Raw genomic sequence first — 18367 nt, 5'->3', positions numbered from 1 at the left:
CGAGCGGCAATCCCGGCAAATTTATCCACAGGGGGAGGGAGCTGAAGTCGACCCTGCGAAGCGGGAGAGAAGGGGTCCAGGGTTTGAGGTCCAGGGCTACCCTTTCTTATTACTTGCTTATAATGTTTCGTTGGTCTTTACTCCGCAGAATATTCAATTTCTCGAAGCCTGCGGCATAAGGTGGTCCTATGTTGGTTGTGTATGGGTCCTTCTTGAGCAGGATGGAACTAATTCTAGGTAATTTCTATAAGGCCAAAGTGATCATGTTTTGGTTTGTGATATAAAGGCTTCTCAGTTGGAATGTATTTGATCCCTGAAATTGGGTTCTAAATTAAAAATATGGTCTTAGGGATGGGTCTCTCCACCTGTTGAATTTCTGCTCCTAGATGTTTATTGCGGATTTGTCTGTTTTACAGAAAGGTGAAGCAAATAATAATGATTTTGCATATGATGAAATGGCGGTATCCTGAGTTGGACCAGACATCTTGTTACACACTTGCAGTTGCCTCTATATATGGTTGTATTCCCTGTTGTTCCTTGGATGTAAGGTAAGATTTTTTGTGATTGGGCCAGCTTTTAATTGTTGCTTACTTTTTGTATGCTGATTCTTGGATACTCTTTTTTTTAGTAATTTTAATTCTTTTAACTTTTTTGGGGTTAGTGATTTTTCCTTAATGTAGTGATTGTTCTTTTCCGCAGCAGATTGACAGTATCAAAACTTTGTGCCAGATACCATACCAGTTGAGTGACTGCAATGAGACATGGACATAACTCTACCAACGTTGCTGTGCTGGATGATTTGTAAGCAGGGGAAACCTGAGGCCACAGTTGCATTACATCCTTTTGTATAAATCTGTCTGGGGAACTGCTGGGTTTTACTTCATGAGGCATAGTTGGAAAACATATCCTACCATTTTTAATGTTCATCAAGATCTTGAACCTACTTGGTTTCTCATTCAATTCATGGTGCATATCAATCTTTTCTTATTGGACTTCTCATGAAAACAGACACCCACTTGAGTCTTAAAGGTCTTGCTTTGATTTCTTATTTTGGTAGGTAACCTAATTCTGGTTGGACTTGAATTTCACAATTAATAGCATGATCAACTGGAATTGGCTTGATCAGGTTAGGATTGGGTTGGGATCAATGGTGTGAAATATCAAGTTCTAAGTCATCAGGATGATCTCGGCAAGCTTATTGGGATCGACAATGACTGGACTCTGCCTTCCCTCTGCGAAATCGGCAAATGTAGGTTATACGGCAGAGTCAAGGGTGGAGATAGATCCAATCCCTAAGTCCTTAAACTAAACTCCAGAGTACCAACTCACTTCCCCCTCCCTCTCCGACCCCAGAAAACACCAATTTTCAACTACCCACCTGAAATGTCCTCACTCCTGAGGTGTAGGGGACTGTATAAATTCCAGAAAATATAATAAATCACTAAAGAAGATCTGTGTCATAGAACAGACTGAAGAAATAGAAAAGACCATAGTGGTTTAGATGTTACAGAGACAACCTTTGCAAGTAAAGAGGACATTTCAAAGGCATCATCATTGAGCACTCTTAGTCAACCAATCAATAGTGAGATTAACTTGATGCAAAGCTAGCCACATAATGGATCTGAACTAGATATGCCTGAAGAGGATCTCCAAGGTTGATAGCGGGCAACTTGATGATAGGAGAGAGATGGGACAGTGCAGTAGCTTTCAATGGATTGAACCAACACCAATCCACATCTCTGTCACTAATGACAAACCCCATTCAAACCCGTACAACTAAAGCAGTTCCTATCTAAGCCCTTCACCCTTTTATTATCTTTATTTTTTGTGATCCTATTTGAATATATCAGTTCTCAGAGCCCCCAAGCTATCATTTAGAGTCAAGGAGAATCATTGTGTTTCATGATTTAATTCAGTTCTCTGTGTTTCAACTTCTGGAGCTTGTGGGCTACCACTTTGGAACCTTGAATTCAGAGGACATACGAGTCTTTTTGGTAGCTCCTGTTGGTGAAATCCGCATTAGGAATGTTTAAGCAAGGCTAATGGGCTTTTGATTTGCATTTGAACCATTGGAAATTGATATCTGGACATCTGTAAAATCTGCAGGTTTTGATTTAGTAGAGGGGTTGAGGTCTGGCAGGTATAAATGGCAGCTGATTTGAACATGGGCATCCATCAAGATCCATATATGTCTTCCGTGTTGAACAGGCATACGATTTCATTTCAGTCAAGTGCCTCAAGCAGCAACTCAGGAATGATTCCTCTGGGAAACTCTGTTGGAATAAACGGCACGGTTCCATTGGGAAATTCTCTGGGGATGAACAGTACAACAGGGATGATACTGGCTGCCTGGCTGGTAATCCCAGTATGATAAACTACAACCCTGGAATTACTGCAGCTGGATATTCCCGTGGTTCTCTTCTTGATTCAGTGCCAGGTCTCAAGCATGATACAGGATTGGCTGTTGAGTGGTCCCCGGAAGAACAGTCTAGATTGGAGGAAGGTCTTGTAAAGTAGGTACTCGCATCATGTTTATTTTATAGCTGTTTATTGTACTGTCCTTGAACTATGAATTCATCAAAGCCCTTCCTGCTTAGCTGTGATTATAATTTTTTTTTAATGAAGAATGTGCTATTCCTTGCTTTTTATATCGCAACTTACAGTGGATTTTACAGTGGATTTCATGTGGTAATCAATTCTAAAGACCTGGCTTTTATTTAATCATTCTTGATATCGGTTAATTTTAGTACAATTTAGAAAATGCTTATAGAAGCTAGGGGTTCTATGATTTAATCTTTCTTTTTTCTCATATACCACTCTTCAACCCCCTTCATTTTCTGTAATGTTTCATTTCATTTCCATGGAACTACACTTTTTGCAAGTTGTTTTCTCTAATACATATTCTTGTGCCTAAGTTTGTTCTTCATCCATCAAGATGATTATTTTTGCCTGTGACACTGTATCCATCAATCCATTATCAGTTTTGCATTTCTTCATGGTTCAAATAGTAGATGCATCATGCATGTAAGATTTGTTTTCTTTATTTAGATTAGGATTTTCTTGGCTTTAATGCTGCTCTTTGGTAAGTTGGATGACCTAGTCATTTATATTATTTTTCATGCATGGCCCCATAGAGTTCATAATCACTGGGAAGGCATTCTTCAATTTCTCATTGCTGCTTGTTTACCTTGCTGTATTGGCCAACACTTTTGAAATTCTTTCCCATACTCCTTTGTTGTGATGCATTTACAACTTATTGGGATGCCAAGAAGTTTCTTTTCCTTCATAATAAAAGGTTTAATTTGAATTTTGAAAGAAGAGACCATCGTCCCTACTATGGGTATATGCAATAGATGCCCTCAACTAATTCTGACTAATTGACATTGTCATATTTAAATAGTTATAGAACTACACTAAGCAGCTACTGCCCTTCTAAGCAGACTATTTGTTTCTCAGCAAATCTAGACTGCTATTTTCTAGGTATAAGCTTTCTTTGTTCACAAGAACCTTTTTCTGTTTGTTTCTCAGCAAATCTTGAGAGCCAGTTTCATATATATTTTAATCCTACGATCGCTCTTTTGCTGGCTCACTTGATCCCGACTCCTGAGCGGCAACATGGTTTTTGCTACCGCCAGTCAAGGTTTGTCAAAACGCATTCCTATCTGCTCAGGCAATGTAGCTGGAACAGAAAACTTAAGAATTATCTTAGCTCCCCTGCAAAGGAGAATCTCTTCTCCAAGAAGACAAGAAACTGTGCAATTTCCCACTATTGAAACCCATTGAAAGGCCCAATATGATTATGTGATTGAACTACCCTTTCCATCTAGGCATCTGACAAAGAGCTTCAATGTAGGAATAATGATTAATATGATCTGAACCACTTCTTTAGCTTATCACCCTTGGAATTTGATATAGATGATAAAGTTTTCCTGAAGATAGCACCGATGAAGGGTGTGGTGAGGTTTGGCAAAAAAGGGAAGCTAAGTTTAAGATATATAGGACCATTTGTGATTCTAGAAAGAATTGGAGCAGTAGCATATAGACTTGCCTTACTTCCAGATTTGTCCAACATATATGATGTGTTTCATGTTTCTATGCTGAAGAAGTATGTAGCAGACCCGGCTCATGTGCTACAATACGAACCATTGGAGTTGAAAGAAGATCTTTCCTATGAAGAGAAACCGATTGAGATACTACAACAGAAAGAGAATAAATTGAGAAATAAGGCGGTACCACTAGTGAAAGTGTTGTGGAACAATCACTCGGGTCAAGAAGCCTCATGGGAGCTTGAATCTGATATAAAGACTCGATATCCCCAACTTTTCAATTGATCAGTTATGCAAAATTTTGAGGACGAAATTTATTTTAAGGAGGGGTGGATGTGATGCCCCGCATCTTCTTATATTATTATTTTATTATTGTGGGTGAATGTGTCAGTTTTTAAGATTATTAAAGGATTATGATGGTTGGTTTGATGGTTTAATAAAATGATTTGAGTTAGTTAAAGAATAGCTAAAATGAGGCTAGATTCCAATTCACATTTTGGTTGAGGTCAGACATCGTTTGTGGGTCCCACAACAGTGGAATTAGACTGAACTGAAAATGAGGAAATGATCAGCATAATTTTCTGAACCCGGAGGTACTAATATTAGCACCTTAGAGTGGGTCCTGCGTAAGATAATAACACGGGCCCACAAACCCACCTATTAAGTTAAATATATATATATTATAATTGTTATACGTTATAAAAGAGGAGAGAGAAGGAGGGAGTGACACTTCCCTCTTTCTCATCTAATGTGTAAGTTCTCAGGAAATGAAGAGTGGGAATTGAGGTGTCAAGTAATAAAGGAAGAAAGAAAGAGAAATAGGAGGAGGTGGCTTTTCATGATTTTATATCATTTACTTGATAAGATAATATCATAGGTTGGGTTTTAAGGTAAGAGAGGAAAGAGAAAGTGGGGTGAAATGGAGGTTGGGCATGTATAAACTAAGGGGGAGAGAAGACTGAAGTGGAGAATAAGGAAAAGCTGCCGAAAAATTTGAGGAAGGAGAGAGAGTTAAGAAAAGGGGTATTTGCATGGAATCGGTTAAGAGGAAGGAGAGAGAGAGTGGAGTGGAGATGCATAGACCTTACTTGCGTGCAAAACAAACAGCAAAGAGAGGAGAGAAAAGAGAAGAGGATTAAGGAGGAGAGAGAAGAGGTGGAGATTTAATAGAGGGAGAAGAAGCGATTAGAGGATGTAAGAGGAGAGGTAGAGAGGAGAGAGAAAAAGAAAGAGAAAGAGAAATGTGCAGTTGCAGTTGCAGGTGCAGAACATTAAAGAAAGAAAGAGAAGAAGAAGAGGAGAGGAGAGAGGAGTGGAGAGAGAAGAGGAAGACAAGAGGGGAGAGAAAAGAAAATCGTGGGGAGGAGAGAGAAAGTAGGAGAGAGAAAATAATAAAAAAGGGAAAATCTCCCGCTGGTTCCCCGTATTCGAAATAGCCGTAATTATTCGGGGTACCAGGAGGGAGAGCGGATTTTGACGGAACCAGGGTCAAAACACACACACATGGAACATAGACAGGTAAGTGATATTGATCAACCTATGTATGTTAAGTGGGTGATTCCCTTTAGTAGACATGTAGCATTTACATGATAACATAAAGTCTATTTTATTTATTCGTTGATGCAATTTATGGAAAGTGCATGATATATGCCTTTGTGTATTGAACAAAATGCATGGGATTGGATGACAGTTTAATGATTTGATTGAACTGCTTGAATTGGAATGCTGATAATATTCTCAAACTGTTAATTATGAATTTGAAATGATGCTTATATTTATCAGATGTGGAATTATTATGCTCTCATATTTAAATGATTGAACTGCATGAACTGTGTTCAAATGAGACTGAATGATGATTGAAATGAAAAATGTACATTGAAATGGACAGAGCATGGTAATGGAATACTGAAACTGAATATAAGAAAGAATAAAAGAAACAGTAATAAAATGTAATGGCTTCTGTAAGTCCTGGTATGTATGTACCCAAATGGGAGGGCATGAAGCGGCTTCTGTAAGTCTTGGTACTTATGTACCCAAATGGGAGGGCATGAAGCGAGACTGAAAAGTGAAAAGATATACCAGACTGATGATGGCCTTCTGTAGAGAACACTTGGCCTTGTGCCTAAAGACTGAAAGAGAATCTCTTCATGAGAACCTCTAAGAATGAGACTGAGACTGATGCCACTTGTGTGGTTTAGACTGATGGTGCTCTCTCTACAGGTAGCGCTTAGGTCTGGTTTAATAATAAAAAAAGGAAAAAGGAAAATGAAAATGAAGAGGAAATTGGAATACATGATGTTATATGACAATGATGTGATGATTGATACATGATGAAGAGGAAATTGAAAATGTTGACAGGTCCTCAGATACTTGATAAGGGCAAGGGTGCTGCCACCTGACAATACCTTTAAAGTTGAAGATGAAAACGTTTTTCTTTTGTTGCAACTGATGTTGGTTTAACTGAATTGTGAATGTATATATTTCTTTGAGACTGTATGTACTTTTCTAGACACTGAAAAGGTCAAATGTAAACATGATAGGACTTTAGACTGTGTACATATGTTTATGAGTCAAACTGTCAAACAGGTTGATTGTTTGTTATTAAGAATGTTTAGTTTAGCATTTTGTTTTAGTAGTTATAAACAAGGTTGATAAAGGAAGGAACGTCACGTGCCCTAGTTAAACGTCTATAATGTGGGCCCCACCAAGCCTGTGAAAACTGGGGTCGTGACAGAGGTGGTATCACTTTCACAAGTTTGGTGGGGCCCACATTATGGACATTTAACTAGGGCATGTGACAGTTCCTTCCTTTATCATCCTGTTTATAACTACTAAAACAAAATGCTAAACTAAACATTCATAAGAACAAACAGCCAACATGTTTGACAGTTTGACTCATAAACATATGTACACAGTCTAAAGTCCTGTCATGTTTACATTTGACATTTCCACAGTGTCTTGTAAAGTACATACAGTCTCAAAGAAATATATACACTCACAGTTCAGTTAAACCAACATCAGTTGCAACAAAAGAAAAACGTTTCCATCTTCAACTATAAAGGTACTGTCAGGTGGCAGCACCCTTGCCCTTATCACGTATCTGAGGACCTGTCAACATTTTCAATAGTGAGCTTTGCGGCCCAAAGCAATATAGACAACCATGTAAGTAAGTCAGACAATTCATCATGTATCAATCATCACATCACTGTCATATAACATCATGCATTTCATTTTCCTTTTTCAATTTTCATTATTAAACCAGACCTAAGCGCTACCTGTAGAGAGAGCACCATCAGTCTAAACCACACAAGTGGCATCAGTCTTAGAGGTTCTCATGAAGAGTTTCTCTTTCCGTCTTTAGGCACAAGGCCAGGTGTTCTCTACAGAAGGCCATCATCAGTCCAGTATATCCTTTCACTTTTCAGTCTCCCATTTGGGTACATAAGTACTAGGACTTATAGAAGCCATTACATTTTATTTATTTCTTTATTCTTATTATTTCTTTTCTTTTCTTTCCACTTTTCAGTCTTGCTTCATGCCCTCCCATTTGGGTACATAAGTACCAGGACTTACAGAAGCCGCTTCATGCCCTCCCATTTGGGTACATTAAGTACCAGGACTTACAGAAGCCATTAACATTTTATTTCTTTTTCTTTTACTCTTTTTATATTCAATTTCAGTATTGAATTACCATGCTCTGTCCATTTCAATCATCATTCAGTCTCATCTGAACACAATTCATGCAATTCAATCATTTAAATATGAAAGCATGATAATTCCACATCTGATAAGCATAAGCATCATTTCAAATTCATAATTAACAGTTCGAGAATACTATCAGCATTCCAATTCAAGCAGTTCAATCAAATCATTAAACTGTCATCCAATTCCATGCATTTTTATTCAATACACAAAGACATATATCATGCATTTTCCATAAATTGCATCAACAAATAAACAAAATAGATTTCATGTTATTATGTAAATGCTACATGTCTACTAAAGGGAATCACCCACTTAACATAAATAGGTTGATCAATATCACTTACTTGTCCCTGTTCCATGTGTGTGTGTTTTGACCCTGGTTTCGTTAAAATCTGCTCTCCCTCCTGTATCCCGAATAATTACTGGCTATTTTGAATACGGAACCAACGGGAGATCAACCCTTTTTTTAATTTATTTTCTCTCCTCCCCACGGTCTTCCTCTTCTCTCTTCTCGTCTTTCTCTTCTCTCTCACCACTTCTTCTCCACTCTTTCTCTCTCTTTCCTTCTATTCTTCATCTCTCTCTTTCTTTAATGTTCTGCAACTGCACTTCTGTTTCTCTTTCTTTTCTCTTTCTCTCTCTCTTATGCTCTCTACTTTCTCCTCCCCACGGTTTCCTTTTCTCTCCTCTTGTCTTCCTCTTCTCTCTCCACTCCTTCTCTCTCCTCTACTCTTCTTCTTCTTCTTCTCTTTCTTTCTTTAATGTTTTGCACCTGCAACTGCAACTGCACATTACTCTTTCTCTTTCTTTTCTCTCTCCTCTCTACCTCTCCTCTTACTTCCTCTAATCGCTTCTTCTCCCTCTATTAAATCTCCACCTCTTCTCTCTCCTCCTTAATCCTCTTCTCTTTTCTCTCCTCTCTCTGCTGTTTGTTTTGCACGCAGGTAAGGTCTCTGCGTCTCCACTCCACTCTCTCTCTCCTTCCTCTTAACCGATTCCACGCAAATACCCCTTTTCTTAACTCTCTCCTTCCTCAATTTTTTCGGCAGCTTTTCCTTATTCTCCACTTCAGTCTTCTCTCCCCCTTAGTTCATACACGCACAACCTCCATTTCACCCCACTTTCTCTTTCCTCTCTTACCTTAAAACCCAACCTATGATATTATCTTATCAAGTAAATGATATAAAATTATGAAAAGCCACCTCCTCCTATTTCTCTTTCTTTCTTCCTTTATTACTTGACACCTCAATTCCCACTCTTCATTTCTTGAGAACTTACACGTTAGATGAGAGAGAGGGAGGTGTCACTCCCTCCTCTCTCCTCTTTTATAACGTATAACAATAATAAAATATATATATATATATATATATATATATAAATATATATATATATATATATATATATATATATATATATATATATATATATATATATATAAATAATATAATATAATATATATATTTAACTTAATAGGTGGGTTTGTGGGCCCGTGTTATTATCTTACGCAGGACCCACTCTAAGGTGCTAATATTAGTACCTCCGGGTTCAGAAAATTATGCTGATCATTTCCTCATTTTCAGTTCAGTCTAATCCCACTGTTGTAGGAGCTGATATTTCCAAGTTTCATAAGAATATCTGTCAATACCTCATTTGAGAAGTAAGCTTAACATTATGAAGGTTTTGCCATTGGACTGAAGATATCATATGCTTAAGTCAACTGGCCCTGGTAGGGATCAACTAGTGCAAATAATTGATGACCTTGTATGAACCAGCCCAGCTTGAATAGGTCAGAATAGGGTGGGGCTCACCTGTGGAGTAGGGCTAGGGTTAATGGTAGGGGTTATGTCAAGTTAATGTTGATGAGAATATATGCTGAAGGTTAAGTGGTTTAAGTTATGGCGGATTCCTAGTGAAAATAAGGCTGAAGGTTAAAAGGGTAATTTCAGGCAATTGGCTGGTGAAAAGGATACAAAACTAAATTTCAGGCAATTGGCTGGGTGAAAGGATACAAAGCTTAGATTGAGGTGGAAATTTCATCTGGTTTTAATATTCATATTTATAGGAAATTCTTGCAGAAATTACCTTATACATGAAGTCCTAGAAGATGGTTGCAGGTTGTCAAGGAAGCAGCTTGCTTTTACTTTAAACTCATATAAAAATGGATCTGTGGATGTTAGGGTTCTAATAAAATTCTTGGGCAGCAAAAGGGTTTGAGCATTGAATTTGGGAAGTCTCTAAGGGTGAATTTTGACTTTGGGTAGGTTTTATTAAGCTAGGGATTCCAAAAATGAGAATAGGAAAAGGAAAAGATGGGGTTAGGAGAATTAGAAGGTTAGTACAGAATTGGGGGTTGGGATAATGCAATTAATTAACTGTTGTTATGAATCTGCTTGGCAGAAGCTTAATGGCTGAAACAGATGAAGACTCTATTCAGAACCTTGAATCTTCATGGTATTTTTCAACTTAGTTGAAGGGGAAGCTTTAATTCGAGCTCCCTCTCTTCACACGTCAACAAGTTGATCGGATCAAATACCAATCACATCAATGAACCTCTCAGGCTTCACATCAATGAGAGTCGACCGGATATACACACCAATCCCGCCGGAGTCTAAACGCTAAACTGAGCTCTTGCAATTGAAGAAGAAGGCAGCCACAGCTTGCGAACCATTTCATGGATCAAATTCATGTTAATAACATAACCCCTTACAACCTTGTATAGAAGACTCAAAGATAAACTTGCTCTCATACAGAAAAGGAAATGACTAATTCAATCCTTAACCTATGTGGTGACTAGAATTGACTAGGAAACTCAAATAGATTCAACTTCAGACTGGATTTATAAGTCTGGATATAGACCCACTAAAATGCTTCCTAGCAGTTAATTGCAACTTTAATTAACCACATATAATTGGTTCAACTGAACTAAACCAAAACAACTTAAAATTAACCAAGTAAAGAAAGTAATTTCATTCTCAACCTAGTTACCCATACTTTAGGCCCATAAAAGTAGTCTGTTAAATAGAAAACAATGGATCAGGCTGAATAAATATATATTGATGTAAACCCAATTTTAGAGAATAAGTTCCCTAAAATTAAGGGATCGCCCAGAAACTGCCAACAAATAAATAAAAAATATTATGGGATGCCTATGGGAATCTAAGAAAGTTGTGGGAAGCACTTTTGAATGATATGGGTTGTTCTGATTTAAATGGGAAGTGGAGGGAAAGATAAGGAAACAAAATTGGGATCCTAAGGGTCTTCTGGGTTTTAACAAAATCTATATTGTAGGGTTTTGGGTAAGATCTTGATTTGACAAAACTGAATGGGATGGTATGGAGAGGTTTATGAATGATGAAAGGGGATAGATAAAGACCAGGGGAAGTTTCTTGGTAAGTTCTTGGGAAATCCTTCTTGATCGTTCTTCTCTTTCTTTTTCTTTCTTCTTTCCTTCCTTTTTTTGTTTCAGATCTGCCGCAAGCCAAAACAAGGGGGGGTTTGTCGCATTGAAGGGAAGAGAGGGAAACAAGAGGCAGTAGGGTAGGGGAGGGGTGTGGGAGTGGCGAGGCAGAGTTGTAGAGGGCTGGGGGAGGGATCCAGGGTCCGTCAGGGGTTGGGGGGTGCTGTTAGGGTAGCGACAACAGGGGGGGAGGAGTTGGTTTCTGGGTTGCACAGACAAGGAGGAAGAAGAAAGAAGAAGAAAAGAAGTTGGGGCAGGGGTTGGGGAGGGGATTTACTCACTGGTTTGCTCAAAATTCTTGTAGGATGCTTGCTGGAACTGTTGATTGGCTGCTGTAGCTTGTGGAAGCTTGTTGTAGGCTATTGTAGTTCTTGAAGAAGAGCGCTTGAATGCTTGTAGATGCTGGAGATTTGGATTGGTGCTGAATATTGAAGAAGAACTTTTACTAAATCCGCCAAGGCCCCCACAACAGGAACCTCAGTCCTCAAACTCAGTAATTTTCATTCAATAATCAGACTTAACTTACAAAGAAAGAGTAGGCTCTTATTTATAGCCCTACTAAAAGACTCTTAACACCAGGTGGGATTCCTTTTTAGATAGGATCCCACCACATAATCTCAACCATCAAAATGAAATGTAAAACTTATAAAGGTCCCTAATGGACACATGCTGAAATAAAACTTCTTTTTTTTTGGTAATGAAAAAGATCATTGAAGAAGGGGCCGAGGCCCAAAAACTATAGAAGAGTCATCTTGGGAACCAAGAGAGGAATGTGGCCACTCAGTCCTATAAGAACAGGTGAGTGCCTTCCGGGCTAGGGAATGGGCTGAGCCATTTAGCACCCTAGAAATATGTCCAAAATCACGATATTCAAACTGCTCCTTTAAGGATTCCTATATCAAACAAGATCCTAGATATTAGCGATGGAGGGTGAGGGTCCTGAGATATAATAAGACTGACTGCCACTTCACAATTTGAGAACACTCGTACGCTGAAATAAAACTTTAAGTTAAACTCAATATGCACATCCTTAAATTCCATTTTAATTAAAACTCTAATTGCCACATGTGCTAGAGTTTGAAACAACCAAGGACCCAATTACTTAACTACTGACTCAAACAAACTTCCTAACCAAATTGGATTCTGTAATTAAATGGAATTAAATTCCAGCAACTAATAAGGGCAGAAAATGCCCAAAATACCCCTCCTAGGGGGTTTGGCCGGCCTAGGGGGCTTCTTGGAGCCCTATTGCAGGCCCCACTTAGGTTTTTGGCCAGGGGTCCAAGTTTTGTTCACAACAAAAACCCAACCCTAGATTTATCCCTGATAAAATAAGCTTGTTTCGTGGTGGATCTGTGTCAGGTAGGCACTTCAAATTCTAATTTCTTTAATGAACACTCTAGTAGGGTTTTTAGAAGTGGTGATAAAAGTAACCTAAAGGGGAGTTTCTGTTTGACAAAGACTTGGAGTTAAAGCAGTAAGGGTGCAAGTAACTAATAGAAAAAACAAGCTCTAGAACAGAACAGCTCGGATAGTACGAGGCAGATCGCACTGACGTTCTCACCTAAGTTAACACCTCGTGTTTTTGCTTATTTAGCTGTCACCTTCAATGGCATTATACATTCCCCCTCTCACATCAAGGAGGTCAAGGAGCACCATATGCAAGTTTGATTGCTTTTTCCTTAGCATGCACATTGAGTCCATTGTTCAATTTCTCATTTATTGTTGCAATAATTTGAATTCTTGCCAACATCAAGTGTCATGCCTTCTACTTTGAAGATTGTAACTGTAGCATCGGGATAATGACTTAACTGCTTTTACTGGTGAAAGATGGTTGTGATTATCCTCAACTTTGTATGTGATACTTTCTAATTGTTTGCTTATGAATGTTACGTTGTCTTCGCTTCCTCTGGTTTGTAGTCATGGATTTAGTAATATACTGCATGAAATTGTTAGATATGGTGATGAACCAAGCTTCATGAGGTACGTCAAGATCGCAGCCATGCTATCTGATAAGACTGTACGGGATGTTGCTCTGAGGTGCCAGTGGATGACGGTGAGCGTTGCATTTTTGAAAAAGTCTTTCTTTCCTGTTAAATATCCAAGATTTGGTTTTATTGTGATACAATGTGGTTTCCTGAAGAAATCATACTTTTTGGTCTACGTTGCTTCTTTATTTGTTCTTTGTTGTATGTTAATAATACAATTCCAGAGCTGCTTGGGGTTTTTGAGGCAGTTCTCTCTAATTCTGATTACTTTGGCATTTAAATTTCCAAGTTGTAAGGAATAAAATCTTGAAAGTTGTGAGACCACTTAATTCACTGTAGTCTTACAGCTTACATAAATAAAATGTCTTATTTGAACTGTTGGCTACAATTTATGAAATATTCAAGTTAGAATGCTATATATTTAATTCCCGATTGTTTACTCTTGCTAATGGTGTTAGCTGGTTTCATCTCAAGTATTTTATCATGCTTATTTTCTTGAAATATCTTCCTGCTCCATTTTTTCCATTAGCCTCCCATTTATGGCCTACTGGATCCAATTTCTTTCCAGAAGTCTCATCTCTTGCATGATGGACCACATTCTGAGGAAAACTGATGTGAACCAGGATCAATGGTTTAGTTGGTTGACTATTGCCCTAGAACCAGGCTCACTCCAGGATTGTTTTTCCTGAGAATTTGCAGTCATCTAAGGCTGAAAATACCTTCTGGGGGTGGGTTCAGGATAGATTTAGGTTTAGGAGAGGTTCGGCCAGGCTTAGGGGTTTATGGTTTTAGGTTTCCAAGCTTTACACCTTGCTGTAAGAGTAATTTTAGAATTGAAGTTTATGGTTTAGGGTTTTAGAATCTAGTGTTTCTAGGGTTTGGTTCAAGCTAAGGTTAAGGTCGACTGCCAATTGGGTGATAGGGAAGCTAAAGTTAAAAGGGTTCTAGGTTTGGATGAAGGATGAGAGAGATATAAGGCTTTGAAAAATCTAGGGTTACAGTTTCTAATGAAGAAGATGGAAGTTGCAGAATTTTCTAGGGTTTTGGGTATGGGAGGGGCTGGATTTAGGATCGAGGATAGGGGTCTGGGTTTCGAGCTTAATTCTAAAAGGGGAAGGGTCTAGACCCAGGGGATGGGGTTTTGGTTCTAATTGTATTACAAAGCTGCTGCAATCAGGGTTCTAAAAATTCTGGAATTTCCAGAAGCTGCCCCAGGTTTGTAAGAAGGAAGAGACGAAGAAAACCTAAGGGGGAAGGGCTGGAATGGTAGATTAGGGTTAGTGGAAGGTAGGGGATTAGGTATTAGTGAAGGGGGAGGGTTCCCAAGGCTGCAGCAGGGGTTGGGAAGGGGCCGGATGTAACCACGATGGAGGGAGAGGGGCTGGGATTAAAAAAAAAGGGTTAGAAGGGTAGGGGAAGGCTGCAGGAGAGAGGGGAGAGTAAGGATGGGGCTGAGGTTGGGGAAGGGAGCTGGTACTTTCTTGGGATCATTGTAGGACTGCTGAACCTTGAAGCAGTATGCTGGAATAAATGGAAAATTGCAGAAAACCTTCACTTGAAGTTGCCGCAGGCCCCCTCTAGGGAACCCACGACTTCTCTAGCTTGCCTCCGAACTCAATCTCAATGTCATCAAATCACTCTACTGTTTACCAGGTTTGAAGGCTTATTTATAGCCTACAGAAAGAAATTAGACTAGTACTCAACTTTAAGAAGGAAATCAAACTGGACTCTTTAACTTTCAATTCGAATCTACCTAAAACTCCTTAAGACTTTAACTCACACAAGGAACCTTCATAATTTACTCTAAAGGAATCCAATTTGAGTTCTAAAAGTGGATATAGATCCCTAGCAAGGAGTAGGACAACTCTAGTGGACTCCTTCACAAGCTAGGAATCCCATTCAGACAAGGACTCTTTAATAACTTAAATAATAATGACTCAAAAACAAAAGTAGATCTAGGTCCCACAAAAACATACTGGACCCAACTAGACCCTAGGTGGACATAACCCAAAGATAGCAAAATTACGAAAATACCCTATACTTGAACAAAGTTACTTGGGTTGCTGGTAGAGTCGTAGGGTGGTGGCAAACCCCTTGGCCCTCATTAGGTGGTCCTGGATCTGGTTCACATAAAAAACTGTCTTTCCAACTTAAAGGACTTCTTGGCCATTCATCAAATTTTATGTATACAAACAAACCCGGTAGTTACTCCACAAATTTTGAGCCCTGTTACAACTCACAAACTTGCTGTGGTAGATTCCTTAAATATTTTCCACCTGCCACCATCCTTCAAAAGTGGCACTCTTTTTAATGTCAAAGTTTCCCTTACCTTTACAAATCTAAATCAGGGGTTGTAATTTCACATTTCATCCATTTTCTTCTGTCAGTGAAATGGGGACTATATTTGTTCCATTTCTCTGAAAAGGGAGTGTTGCAGTTTGGCTTTGAGTTCTATGTAATTACTCAGTTGAGCCACGAAATATATGAACAAGGGCTCTGTTTTGAGCATTGCTGATATTGGAGAAGAATTCTGCTTCCCAACCTCCTTGATTCGAATTCTTCTACAACCATAAGCTTCACTAAATATCTTGTAGTTCTGTCTATTTACTGGAAATTCTTCAACAACATTCTAGATTATATTCAACAATCCAAGCTACTGTTCAAGAATATCTTTGCTGAATAGTGAGTCGAATCATCTTGATCCATTTTTTTGTAGACCCTAAACCCTAAGATCTCCCTAGAAATCATCCACAAGCCCTAGAACCTGCCAGACCAAACCAGCCATAAGGATGGTCCCATATTTTGCTTGACTTCCGCATACTTTAGGAAACTTGACCTTAGCTGCAACCGGTGCTGACACTGAGAAGCCTAGATACCTTCAGTTTCTTTTTTGAACCCAGAAACCAAACCCTAGTTTGTTGTTATTTCAAATCTACCAGTGATCCACCATCAATACATCAAGAAACCTTTGCTGTTAGGTTCCCCTACTCTCATGACATAACCCCGTTCAACCAAGTCCTACCAAAGACGAAACTAAATTTGACCAGAAACCCTATTATGACTGATGTAAACCAGGTCTAGGGTTGGGGGTATTTTAGTAATTTCCCTAGACTTAGGGTTTTCTCAGGAACTCCAGCAAAGGGGGGAGGGTTTTTAGGTACTTTTAGGCCTGCTGAAGATGAGATTCAGATCTGAATTCTACTCAAGAGTCAAGACTGAATTCCAGATTTGAATTTTGAAACTTGGGCCAATTTAGGGTTTCGGCTAGCATGGAGAAAGGCTATTCCTTTCTAGTTTTGCTGAACAGAGCCGACTTCTATTGCTATCCTTTCAACTAGAATGGGATCTAATTGACAGAACTTGATAAAAATCAGATTTCTGGAATTTTGAAAATTTCTGCAGAATCTCAAGGAGGAAGATGAAGTGTAGGTTTTTCTAATTTGGGAAATAGGACTGATTTGTAGAAAATAATGGTAGGGCTTCAAACTAGGGTTTCCTGCGATCCACTTGGGGTGAATGGGGCTGGGAAGGTGCTGGGAATTGGGATTTCCGAATGGGACTGGGTTTCTGTATCACTGGAAGAGGGTGGGGAAAGTGGAGGCTGCGGTTACTAGAGAAGGGGTTAGGGATTGTGGGGTTTAGGGTTACTAGAGAAGGGGTTAGGGATTGTGGGGTTTAGGGGTAGGGCTTAGGGTGGTTTTAGGGTTTGGGGGAATGCTGCTGTTAAGGTACAGAAGCAAAGGGGAGGGGATTACAGGGCTCCGCAAGCAAGGAAAGGGGAAGGGAAGGGCTGCAGACAAGGGGGCAGGCAGGGACTGGGTGGAGGATGATGCTACACTTGATTGCTGCGTTTGAATGCTTGAAGGCTTTTATGATCACATACGCTCTGCTGGGTTGAAGAAGATGAAGTGGAAACTTGAACAAACACTCAACCAAGGCCCACCCAATAAGAAGACCCTGGTCCTCAACTCAATCAACTTTATTAAGTTGGAAGAGGCTATTTACAGCCTAAAATAAAAGACTCTGACTGGGGCTAGGAATCCCTAATAGATAAGGTTCCCAACTCTAGACTCAAAAGGAACCAAATTACTACAAGACCACAATCCTAGGACTCAAGCTAATACTTCCAAATAAATACAAAATCTAAAAGATATCTGGATTAGGAATCTTATCATATCCACAACTAAGTTCTAAAGACTTGGACTCTTCATAATTCAAAATTGACTAACCCAAATAGAAAAGCAAAGTAGATCCATGACCCTTGGATCAAGGGGATTCTACCCAAACCAAGTGACCCTTGGGGCATTCGGCCAGCTTGGATTGGCCATTTGGATATGGATTTTGGGACCCAACTTCTTCTTTTTTTGGTGGGTGGGGGAGTCCTTGCGTTCACATCAATGACTTAACCAATTACTACTTCGCCTCGTATCCTAGTTATTGGCTTCTAATTGGGCCCTTATCTAGAAATACATTATGGAGATATGGTCATTTTCAGGCCCAAGATATGGAAACTTGCTGTAATCGTAAAGGATAAACATGATTACATGTTTGATTCATTAGCCTGAAAAATGATAGAAGAAAATAAGAAAAAAAAGTGGTAATCTGCCTTCAGACCCTATATTATAGTGTATGCATGGTTCAGAAACTTGTGTTTGCCAAGCAAAACCTTGAAATTTTGCTGAAATGTTGTATATTTTACTTTTGGTTTTCCTAGTTCATTTTGGGGTGGAAAGGGCCGAATTAGAAAAATGACTGAGCTAATCAAAATTCCAACAAAATGGAATTCTCTTCTCCCTCTTGCTAGCTCTGCTCATGACCTCACTGTTAGGCTACCTTCCCCCACAAAAACCTTATCCACCCTCTTTGCCTGGAATCACCTTCGCGCCCACAATCCTAAACCCCCTGGGTTCCCTTGGTCTGGTTCAAAGGCTCCATCCCTCGTCACTCCCTTACCTTTTGGAGAGCTATCAACCATGCCCTTCCCACCCAATCCTTTCTCATTAGCTGCCATATCCCAGTCAACCCCAACTGCATCCTTTGTTGGAACGACTTGGAAAACCCTGAGTACCTCTTCCTCTCTTGCCCTTTCTCCAGATCTATTTGGAGAAAAGCCCTTGCTTCCATTTGGCCCCGTTCAAGGCGCTCCTTTGGGTTTGCGCGTGATTGGTCTT

The 18367-nt window shown here is 39.3% G+C and overlaps 1 protein-coding gene across 10 annotated transcripts in view; it reads left to right on the top strand.

Moving 5' to 3' along the window:
- The window catches only part of LOC149007828 (uncharacterized), a 33879-nt gene that overhangs the window by 12347 nt on the left and 3165 nt on the right, over positions 1-18367 (top strand). For 5 of the 10 annotated variants that reach the window (XR_016175247.1, XR_016175250.1, XR_016175254.1 and 2 more), the window contains 3 exons: positions 417-548; positions 700-2513; positions 13165-13264. The gene's annotated coding sequence lies outside the window, so the exon portion shown is untranslated. Of the gene's footprint in view, positions 1-148; positions 238-416; positions 549-699; positions 2514-13164; positions 13265-18367 lie in introns of all 10 variants that reach the window. The other 5 variants (XR_016175251.1, XR_016175252.1, XR_016175255.1 and 2 more) reach the window with 5 other exon arrangements.

This window comes from Hakea prostrata, chromosome 8 (genome assembly GCF_041222555.1).
Source record: "Hakea prostrata isolate BN-2017 chromosome 8, UWA_Hpros_2, whole genome shotgun sequence".
NCBI lineage: Eukaryota > Viridiplantae > Streptophyta > Magnoliopsida > Proteales > Proteaceae > Hakea > Hakea prostrata.
This window is presented reverse-complemented; position numbering and strand designations above follow the sequence as displayed.